Source organism: Pan paniscus, chromosome 7 (genome assembly GCF_029289425.2).
Source record: "Pan paniscus chromosome 7, NHGRI_mPanPan1-v2.0_pri, whole genome shotgun sequence".
Taxonomy (NCBI): Eukaryota; Metazoa; Chordata; class Mammalia; order Primates; family Hominidae; genus Pan; species Pan paniscus.
In genome coordinates, this window is record NC_073256.2 from 23,532,087 (window position 1) to 23,542,832 (window position 10,746).

Consider the following 10,746-nt stretch of genomic DNA (forward strand, 5'->3'; position numbering starts at 1 on the left):
ACACGAACACCGTCAATCCTACATAAACTAATGAGGAGCCCAGGTTTCTGTCTCTACAACAGGGACAACTGGATAGTGATGGCTACATCTCAGGATGAGCCCGCATATGGGAAACATCGAGTTTTGGGGTCGTGAGTCTTCCGAAGCTCTGGAGGGACTGTCTGAGTGTTTGTGTTCATGATAGATGACATTCAGTGTGTATTTCTGAATATGACCTACCGACGTGTAGGTTTGCGTGTGAGGTTATTGCAGGGGACTCGGTTTCGTATTTTCTCTTGGGGTGTGTTTCATTCGTCAGTTGTTGTTCGGCATGAGAAGGTGAAATTTGGCTCATGTGGGACATCCGTGGATCATTCTCGCCACCTTGAATAGTGGAAACTGGAATGCATTTGGAAGATAAGAACGGTGCTCTTCTTTCTTACCCGGGCTCGCCGTTTTTACATTGGTTCCTGAATGGACCTCAGGCGCCCTGGGACTTGTGCTCTTGCTGGAACCCACATAACGCCGGAAACAGACAGACCGACTTGCCTGTTTCACGGTGCCCACTTCCCATGAGTCGAAACGGAAAATTTTCCCACTGGCATGTAAGTCATCTGGAACGAAGCTGTATTGATAATAAAGGAAAGCAAACACAGGAGTGTGTGTATTCAACTGAAATAAATTCAGAAAGCCCTGAACTAAATCTCATTTGGTGTGTTTAAAAATGGCATTTGGGGAATTTCTGGGTCATTCGTCCAGCTGCGAAAGCTGCGTCTCTGAAGCACAGTCCCTGTCCTGCAGTCAGGCTTATTTATCCGACGTGGTGTTTCCGTGGAAATGATTGTGGGAAATGGCCCCTTCCTTTTCTCTATTTGCTGATTAGATTTCATGGTCCCTTTCTCGTCAGGTACAGGGATCAAAGTTGACCAACCCCAGAGGAAAGCTGCCCAGGGCACAACTCAGGGCTCCGTAGAACCACAGAATCTTGGGCGCAGCCCTGCTCAAGCACCCAAATGTGCATACGAACAGGGTCTCCGTGTGACGTGTGTGAAAACTACGGTGTGATGAGCATGACTGGCAGACAGCTTATCGATTGGGCTCCCCTCAAAATCGGTTATGAGCGTTAAAGCACACCGATGCCCAGGTCCCGGCTGCAGGAATAAGACCCTCCAGGGTCTTGTGTGAAGCCTCGGCATCTGCATTGCTCATGCTTCTGGGGATCATTCTCCTGAAAATGGTGGCTCCTTTCTCCCTGTGGAGCATCTTTCTAAGCAGTGCTCTTTTCTTCCCCCAGGACACTTTACATCCGGCACAGGAAGCCTTCTGATGGAGCACACCTGGCCCATGAAAAGACAAGGGAAAGAAACGGGGCCAAAGGTCACAGTCCACTCATTCCATCATCCTCCTTAAAATCATCCTAATTTCATGGGCCCTGAAGCCAGGGCTGTTTCTTTACACCTAGAGGCCTTGGCGCCGGGCCTCAATTCTGCCCTGTTCCTTACTGTCTACGACATGTTGGGAAAATCCCTAGAGCCAGGATCTTCATTCCTGGTAAGCCAGACAGCCGGAAGACACACCCAATTTCTGTCCCTCTTACTTCAGGGAACATGTCCACTTTCGTCAGCATTACAATTTTGGCACCAAATGTGCGAACTGCAATTCCACCATACAATGCATAACTGGAAATGGAGGCAACATCTCCGATCCTGAACAATCGATGCGAGAATCCAGGATATACACGGCTTATTTTTGCCTTTTCCCACTGAAACAAGGGCCAGTATTAAAAATGGTATGCTATCCTCTGTTTCACTCCCTGCTTTTAAACGTCTCCGATGTTTCTTCTTGAGACAGGGCCTCACTTCCGTCACCCGGGCTTTTCTACGGTATAATTTTCCTTGTTTGCTTTTGTCAAAATTAGAACTTTTTATTTCATCTCTATGAAAAGTTGATCCATTATCACATGCGTATGGAAATATTATCACACATGCTGTGAGATACGTTCTTTTTATTTTCATCAATTCTTTAATAAACAAAAGGTTATAGCTGCGATACCTTCTGATTTCTCAAGTTTTTTGTTTCATGTTTTCTTAAACTGCCGTCGCACGTCCGAAACCACTCACTATACAATGTCAGGACCGTCTCTCTTTTCTGGCAAACATAAATTTACGGATTGTCAACAATTAGTCTCTCGGTGATTGCATGATTTCCCCAAAGTCTTTCACAGTCTACTTTGTGCACTGAGTATCTCTTCAAACTTCAGTGCATGTTTCTACCATTTGATGCTTTATTATTTGGCAATCTAGCTTCCACAAGAGCATTTCATGCAAAGACTTGTCTTGTTCTCCACTGGCAGCTAATTTCACTCGGATAGAGAATCGATAGGCTCAACGTGGAAAGGTTATCGCTGGAAGGTCTGTTAGATTCCACGGATCTCTCCTTTCTCATTAGGGAAGAAAATACGCTGTGCTAAATATTATACTTCATTGACTATTCTCAGGTCAGAAAGCGCACTTCCGACTTCTTGTCCTTCCGTCGCTGAGAGGATGATGGCAGCTGCCAAAAGTACATACTTGGAAGTTCATCCCAGCACAAACACACACAAACACACACGCCCCCCCCACACACACACAAACACACTCACACACACACTCACACTGTTTCCCAGGTAAAGATTTCTTCCCTGCCATTGCTTTACCTAAAATAAGGCAACTGTGTGGCCACTGTCCCAACCCGGTTACACTCATATTATATGTGCCTATCATCCTGAGGAGTAATTTGATTCAGGTGTTCTGGAAGTCATGATGTGGGCTGTGTCTGTTGAATTCCCAGCGATGCAAGGGGACACACCCTGTGACTCATTCCTGAATTGAGTGCTGATATTTGATTGGTTTATCGCGCACCTGAGGAGAGGGTGGGGTGTTCGCGGTTGGTGGGGGTGAGTTATAGAAGGGCTGATGCGGCCAGAGAGCTCGTCATTTGAAGACTCTCTCGGAAGAGATAGCGTCTTTCTGCAACCTGCGGTCCCAGCAGAAAAACCTTGTGATCCTTGTTCCAGTCGACATGGCGGACGACTCACTCTACTTGGGAGGTGAGTGGCAGTTCAACCACTTTTCAAAACTCACATCTTCTCGGCCAGATGCAGCTTTTGCTGAAATCCAGCGGACTTCTCTCCCTGAGAAGTCACCACTCTCATCTGAGACCCGTGTCGACCTCTGTGATGATTTGGCTCCTGTGGCAAGACAGCTTGCTCCCAGGGAGAAGCTTCCTCTGAGTAGCAGGAGACCTGCTGCGGTGGGGGCTGGGCTCCAGAATATGGGAAATACCTGCTACGTGAACGCTTCCCTGCAGTGCCTGACGTACACACCGCCCCTTGCCAACTACATGCTGTCCCGGGAGCACTCTCCAACGTGTCATCGTCACAAGGGCTGCATGCTCTGTACTATGCAAGCTCACATCACACGGGCCCTCCACATTCCTGGCCGTGTCATCCAGCCCTCACAGGCATTGGCTGCTGACTTCCATAGAGGCAAGCAGGAAGATGCCCATGAATTTCTCATGTTCACTGTGGATGCCATGAAAAAGGCATGCCTTCCCGGGCACAAGCAGGTAGATCATCACTCTAAGGACACCACCCTCATCCACCAAATATTTGGAGGCTACTGGAGATCTCAAATCAAGTGTCTCCACTGCCACGGCATTTCAGACACTTTTGACCCTTACCTGGACATCGCCCTGGATATCCAGGCAGCTCAGAGTGTCAAGCAAGCTTTGGAACAGTTGGTGAAGCCCGAAGAACTCAATGGAGAGAATGCCTATCATTGTGGTCTTTGTCTCCAGAGGGTGCCGGCCTCCAAGACGTTAACTTTACACACTTCTGCCAAGGTCCTCATCCTTGTATTGAAGAGATTCTCCGATGTCACAGGCAACAAACTTGCCAAGAATGTGCACTATCCTGAGTGCCTTGACATGCAGCCATACATGTCTCAGCAGAACACAGGACCTCTTGTCTATGTCCTCTATGCGGTGCTGGTCCACGCTGGGTGGAGTTGTCACAACGGACATTACTTCTCTTATGTCAAAGCTCAAGAAGGCCAGTGGTATAAAATGGATGATGCCGAGGTCACCGCCTCTAGCATCACTTCTGTCCTGAGTCAACAGGCCTATGTCCTCTTTTACATCCAGAAGAGTGAATGGGAAAGACACAGTGAGAGTGTGTCAAGAGGCAGGGAACCAAGAACCCTTGGCGCTGAAGACACACACAGGCGAGCAACGCAAGGAGAGCTCAAGAGAGACCACCCCTGCCTCCAGGCACCCGAGTTGGACGAGCACTTGGTGGAAAGAGCCACTCAGGAAAGCACCTTAGACCACTGGAAATTCCTTCAAGAGCAAAACAAAACGAAGCCTGAGTTCAACGTCAGAAAAGTCGAAGGTACCCTGCCTCCCAACGTACTTGTGATTCATCAATCCAAATACAAGTGTGGGATGAAGAACCGTCATCCTGAACAGCAAAGCTCCCTGCTAAACCTCTCTTCGACGACCCCGACAGATCAGGAGTCCATGAACACTGGCACACTCGCTTCCCTGCAAGGGAGGACCAGGAGATCCAAAGGGAAGAACAAACACAGCAAGAGGGCTCTGCTTGTGTGCCAGTGATCTCAGTGCAAGTACCGACCCACACGTAGGGGTGCACACACACACACACACACACACATATAACTACACCCAGAAGCGCGCACGCAAACACACACACACACACACACACACGAACACCGTCAATCCTACATAAACTAATGAGGAGCCCAGGTTTCTGTCTCTACAACAGGGACAACTGGATAGTGATGGCTACATCTCAGGATGAGCCCGCATATGGGAAACATCGAGTTTTGGGGTCGTGAGTCTTCCGAAGCTCTGGAGGGACTGTCTGAGTGTTTGTGTTCATGATAGATGACATTCAGTGTGTATTTCTGAATATGACCTACCGACGTGTAGGTTTGCGTGTGAGGTTATTGCAGGGGACTCGGTTTCGTATTTTCTCTTGGGGTGTGTTTCATTCGTCAGTTGTTGTTCGGCATGAGAAGGTGAAATTTGGCTCATGTGGGACATCCGTGGATCATTCTCGCCACCTTGAATAGTGGAAACTGGAATGCATTTGGAAGATAAGAACGGTGCTCTTCTTTCTTACCCGGGCTCGCCGTTTTTACATTGGTTCCTGAATGGACCTCAGGCGCCCTGGGACTTGTGCTCTTGCTGGAACCCACATAACGCCGGAAACAGACAGATGGACTTGCCTGTTTCACGGTGCCCACTTCCCATGAGTCGAAACGGAAAATTTTCCCACTGGCATGTAAGTCATCTGGAACTAAGCTGTATTGACAATAAAGGAAAGCAAACACAGGAGTGTGTGTATTCAACTGAAATAAATTCAGAAAGCCCTGAACTAAATCTCATTTGGTGTGTTTAAAAATGGCATTTGGGGAATTTCTGGGTCATTCGTCCAGCTGCGAAAGCTGCGTCTCTGAAGCACAGTCCCTGTCCTGCAGTCAGACTTATTTATCCGACGTGGTGTTTCCGTGGAAATGATTGTGGGAAATGGCCCCTTCCTTTTCTCTATTTGCTGATTAGATTTCATGGTCCCTTTCTCGTCAGGTACAGTGATCAAAGTTGACCAACCCCAGAGGAAAGCTGCCCAGGGCACAACTCAGGGCTCCGTAGAACCACAGAATCTTGGGCGCAGCCCTGCTCAAGCACCCAAATGTGCATACGAACAGGGTCTCTGTGTGACGTGTGTGAAAACTACAGTGTGATGAGCATGACTGGCAGACAGCTTATCGATTGGGCTCCCCTCAAAATCGGTTATGAGCGTTAAAGCACACCGATGCCCAGGTCCCGGCTGCAGGAATAAGACCCTCCAGGGTCTTGTGTGAAGCCTCGGCATCTGCATTGCTCATGCTTCTGGGGATCATTCTCCTGAAAATGGTGGCTCCTTTCTCCCTGTGGAGCATCTTTCTAAGCAGTGCTCTTTTCTTCCCCCAGGACACTTTACATCCGGCACAGGAAGCCTTCTGATGGAGCACACCTGGCCCATGAAAAGACAAGGGAAAGAAACGGGGCCAAAGGTCACAGTCCTCTCATTCCATCATCCTCCTTAAAATCATCCTAATTTCATGGGCCCTGAAGCCAGGGCTGTTTCTTTACACCTAGAGGCCTTGGCGCCGGGCCTCAATTCTGCCCTGTTCCTTACTGTCTAAGACATGTTGGGAAAATCCCTAGAGCCAGGATCTTCATTCCTGGTAAGCCAGACAGCCGGAAGACACACCCAAATTCTGTCCCTCTTACTTCAGGGAACATGTCCACTTTCGTCAGCATTACAATTTTGGCACCAAATGTGCGAACTGCAATTCCACCATACAATGCATAACTGGAAATGGAGGCAACATCTCCGATCCTGAACAATCGATGCGAGAATCCAGGATATACACGGCTTATTTTTGCCTTTTCCCACTGAAACAAGGGCCAGTATTAAAAATGGTATGCTATCCTCTGTTTCACTCCCTGCTTTTAAACGTCTCCGATGTTTCTTCTTGAGACAGGGCCTCACTTCCGTCACCCGGGCTTTTCTACGGTATAATTTTCCTTGTTCGATTTTGTCAAAATTAGAACTTTTTATTTCATCTCTATGAAACGTTGATCCATTATCACATACGTATGGAAATATTATCACACATGCTGCGAGATACGTTCTTTTTATTTTCATCAATTCTTTAATAAACAAAAGGTTATAGCTGCGATACCTTCTGATTTCTCAAGTTTTTTGTTTCATGTTTTCTTAAACTGCCGTCGCACGTCCGAAACCACTCACTATACAATGTCAGGACCGTCTCTCTTTTCTGGCAAACATAAATTTACGGATTGTCAACAATTAGTCTCTCGGTGATTGCATGATTTCCCCAAAGTCTTTCACAGTCTACTTTGTGCACTGAGTATCTCTTCAAACTTCAGTGCATGTTTCTACCATTTGATGCTTTATTATTTGGCAATCTAGCTTCCACAAGAGCATTTCATGCAAAGACTTGTCTTGTTCTCCACTGGCAGCTAATTTCACTCGGATAGAGAATCGATAGGCTCAACGTGGAAAGGTTATCGCTGGAAGGTCTGTTAGATTCCACGGATCTCTCCTTTCTCATTAGGGAAGAAAATACGCTGTGCTAAATATTATACTTCATTGACTATTCTCAGGTCAGAAAGCGCACTTCCGACTTCTTGTCCTTCCGTCGCTGAGAGGATGATGGCAGCTGCCAAAAGTACATACTTGGAAGTTCATCCCAGCACAAAAACACACACACACACACGCCCCCCCCACACACACAAACACAGTCACACACACACACTCACACTGTTTCCCAGGTAAAGATTTCTTCCCTGCCATTGCTTTACCTAAAATAAGGCAACTGTGTGGCCACTGTCCCAACCCGGTTACACTCATATTATATGTGCCTATCATCCTGAGGAGTAATTTGATTCAGGTGTTCTGGAAGTCATGATGTGGGCTGTGTCTGTTGAATTCCCAGCGATGCAAGGGGAGACACCCTGTGACTCATTCCTGAATTGAGTGCTGATATTTGATTGGTTTATCGCGCACCTGAGGAGAGGGTGGGGTGTTCGCGGTTGGTGGGGGTGAGTTATAGAAGGGCTGATGCGGCCAGAGAGCTCGTCATTTGAAGACTCTCTCGGAAGAGATAGCGTCTTTCTGCAACCTGCGGTCCCAGCAGAAAAACCTTGTGATCCTTGTTCCAGTCGACATGGCGGACGACTCACTCTACTTGGGAGGTGAGTGGCAGTTCAACCACTTTTCAAAACTCACATCTTCTCGGCCAGATGCAGCTTTTGCTGAAATCCAGCGGACTTCTCTCCCTGAGAAGTCACCACTCTCATCTGAGACCCGTGTCGACCTCTGTGATGATTTGGCTCCTGTGGCAAGACAGCTTGCTCCCAGGGAGAAGCTTCCTCTGAGTAGCAGGAGACCTGCTGCGGTGGGGGCTGGGCTCCAGAATATGGGAAATACCTGCTACGTGAACGCTTCCCTGCAGTGCCTGACGTACACACCGCCCCTTGCCAACTACATGCTGTCCCGGGAGCACTCTCCAACGTGTCATCGTCACAAGGGCTGCATGCTCTGTACTATGCAAGCTCACATCACACGGGCCCTCCACATTCCTGGCCGTGTCATCCAGCCCTCACAGGCATTGGCTGCTGACTTCCATAGAGGCAAGCAGGAAGATGCCCATGAATTTCTCATGTTCACTGTGGATGCCATGAAAAAGGCATGCCTTCCCGGGCACAAGCAGGTAGATCATCACTCTAAGGACACCACCCTCATCCACCAAATATTTGGAGGCTACTGGAGATCTCAAATCAAGTGTCTCCACTGCCACGGCATTTCAGACACTTTTGACCCTTACCTGGACATCGCCCTGGATATCCAGGCAGCTCAGAGTGTCAAGCAAGCTTTGGAACAGTTGGTGAAGCCCGAAGAACTCAATGGAGAGAATGCCTATCATTGTGGTCTTTGTCTCCAGAGGGTGCCGGCCTCCAAGACGTTAACTTTACACACTTCTGCCAAGGTCCTCATCCTTGTATTGAAGAGATTCTCCGATGTCACAGGCAACAAACTTGCCAAGAATGTGCACTATCCTGAGTGCCTTGACATGCAGCCATACATGTCTCAGCAGAACACAGGACCTCTTGTCTATGTCCTCTATGCGGTGCTGGTCCACGCTGGGTGGAGTTGTCACAACGGACATTACTTCTCTTATGTCAAAGCTCAAGAAGGCCAGTGGTATAAAATGGATGATGCCGAGGTCACCGCCTCTAGCATCACTTCTGTCCTGAGTCAACAGGCCTATGTCCTCTTTTACATCCAGAAGAGTGAATGGGAAAGACACAGTGAGAGTGTGTCAAGAGGCAGGGAACCAAGAACCCTTGGCGCTGAAGACACACACAGGCGAGCAACGCAAGGAGAGCTCAAGAGAGACCACCCCTGCCTCCAGGCACCCGAGTTGGACGAGCACTTGGTGGAAAGAGCCACTCAGGAAAGCACCTTAGACCACTGGAAATTCCTTCAAGAGCAAAACAAAACGAAGCCTGAGTTCAACGTCAGAAAAGTCGAAGGTACCCTGCCTCCCAACGTACTTGTGATTCATCAATCCAAATACAAGTGTGGGATGAAGAACCGTCATCCTGAACAGCAAAGCTCCCTGCTAAACCTCTCTTCGACGACCCCGACAGATCAGGAGTCCATGAACACTGGCACACTCGCTTCCCTGCAAGGGAGGACCAGGAGATCCAAAGGGAAGAACAAACACAGCAAGAGGGCTCTGCTTGTGTGCCAGTGATCTCAGTGCAAGTACCGACCCACACGTAGGGGTGCACACACACACACACACACACACACACACACACACAGATAACTACACCCAGAAGCGCGCACGCAAACACACACACACACACACACACACGAACACCGTCAATCCTACATAAACTAATGAGGAGCCCAGGTTTCTGTCTCTACAACAGGGACAACTGGATAGTGATGGCTACATCTCAGGATGAGCCCGCATATGGGAAACATCGAGTTTTGGGGTCGTGAGTCTTCCGAAGCTCTGGAGGGACTGTCTGAGTGTTTGTGTTCATGATAGATGACATTCAGTGTGTATTTCTGAATATGACCTACCGACGTGTAGGTTTGCGTGTGAGGTTATTGCAGGGGACTCGGTTTCGTATTTTCTCTTGGGGTGTGTTTCATTCGTCAGTTGTTGTTCGGCATGAGAAGGTGAAATTTGGCTCATGTGGGACATCCGTGGATCATTCTCGCCACCTTGAATAGTGGAAACTGGAATGCATTTGGAAGATAAGAACGGTGCTCTTCTTTCTTACCCGGGCTCGCCGTTTTTACATTGGTTCCTGAATGGACCTCAGGCGCCCTGGGACTTGTGCTCTTGCTGGAACCCACATAACGCCGGAAACAGACAGATGGACTTGCCTGTTTCACGGTGCCCACTTCCCATGAGTCGAAACGGAAAATTTTCCCACTGGCATGTAAGTCATCTGGAACTAAGCTGTATTGACAATAAAGGAAAGCAAACACAGGAGTGTGTGTATTCAACTGAAATAAATTCAGAAAGCCCTGAACTAAATCTCATTTGGTGTGTTTAAAAATGGCATTTGGGGAATTTCTGGGTCATTCGTCCAGCTGCGAAAGCTGCGTCTCTGAAGCACAGTCCCTGTCCTGCAGTCAGACTTATTTATCCGACGTGGTGTTTCCGTGGAAATGATTGTGGGAAATGGCCCCTTCCTTTTCTCTATTTGCTGATTAGATTTCATGGTCCCTTTCTCGTCAGGTACAGTGATCAAAGTTGACCAACCCCAGAGGAAAGCTGCCCAGGGCACAACTCAGGGCTCCGTAGAACCACAGAATCTTGGGCGCAGCCCTGCTCAAGCACCCAAATGTGCATACGAACAGGGTCTCTGTGTGACGTGTGTGAAAACTACAGTGTGATGAGCATGACTGGCAGACAGCTTATCGATTGGGCTCCCCTCAAAATCGGTTATGAGCGTTAAAGCACACCGATGCCCAGGTCCCGGCTGCAGGAATAAGACCCTCCAGGGTCTTGTGTGAAGCCTCGGCATCTGCATTGCTCATGCTTCTGGGGATCATTCTCCTGAAAATGGTGGCTCCTTTCTCCCTGTGGAGCATCTTTCTAAGCAGTG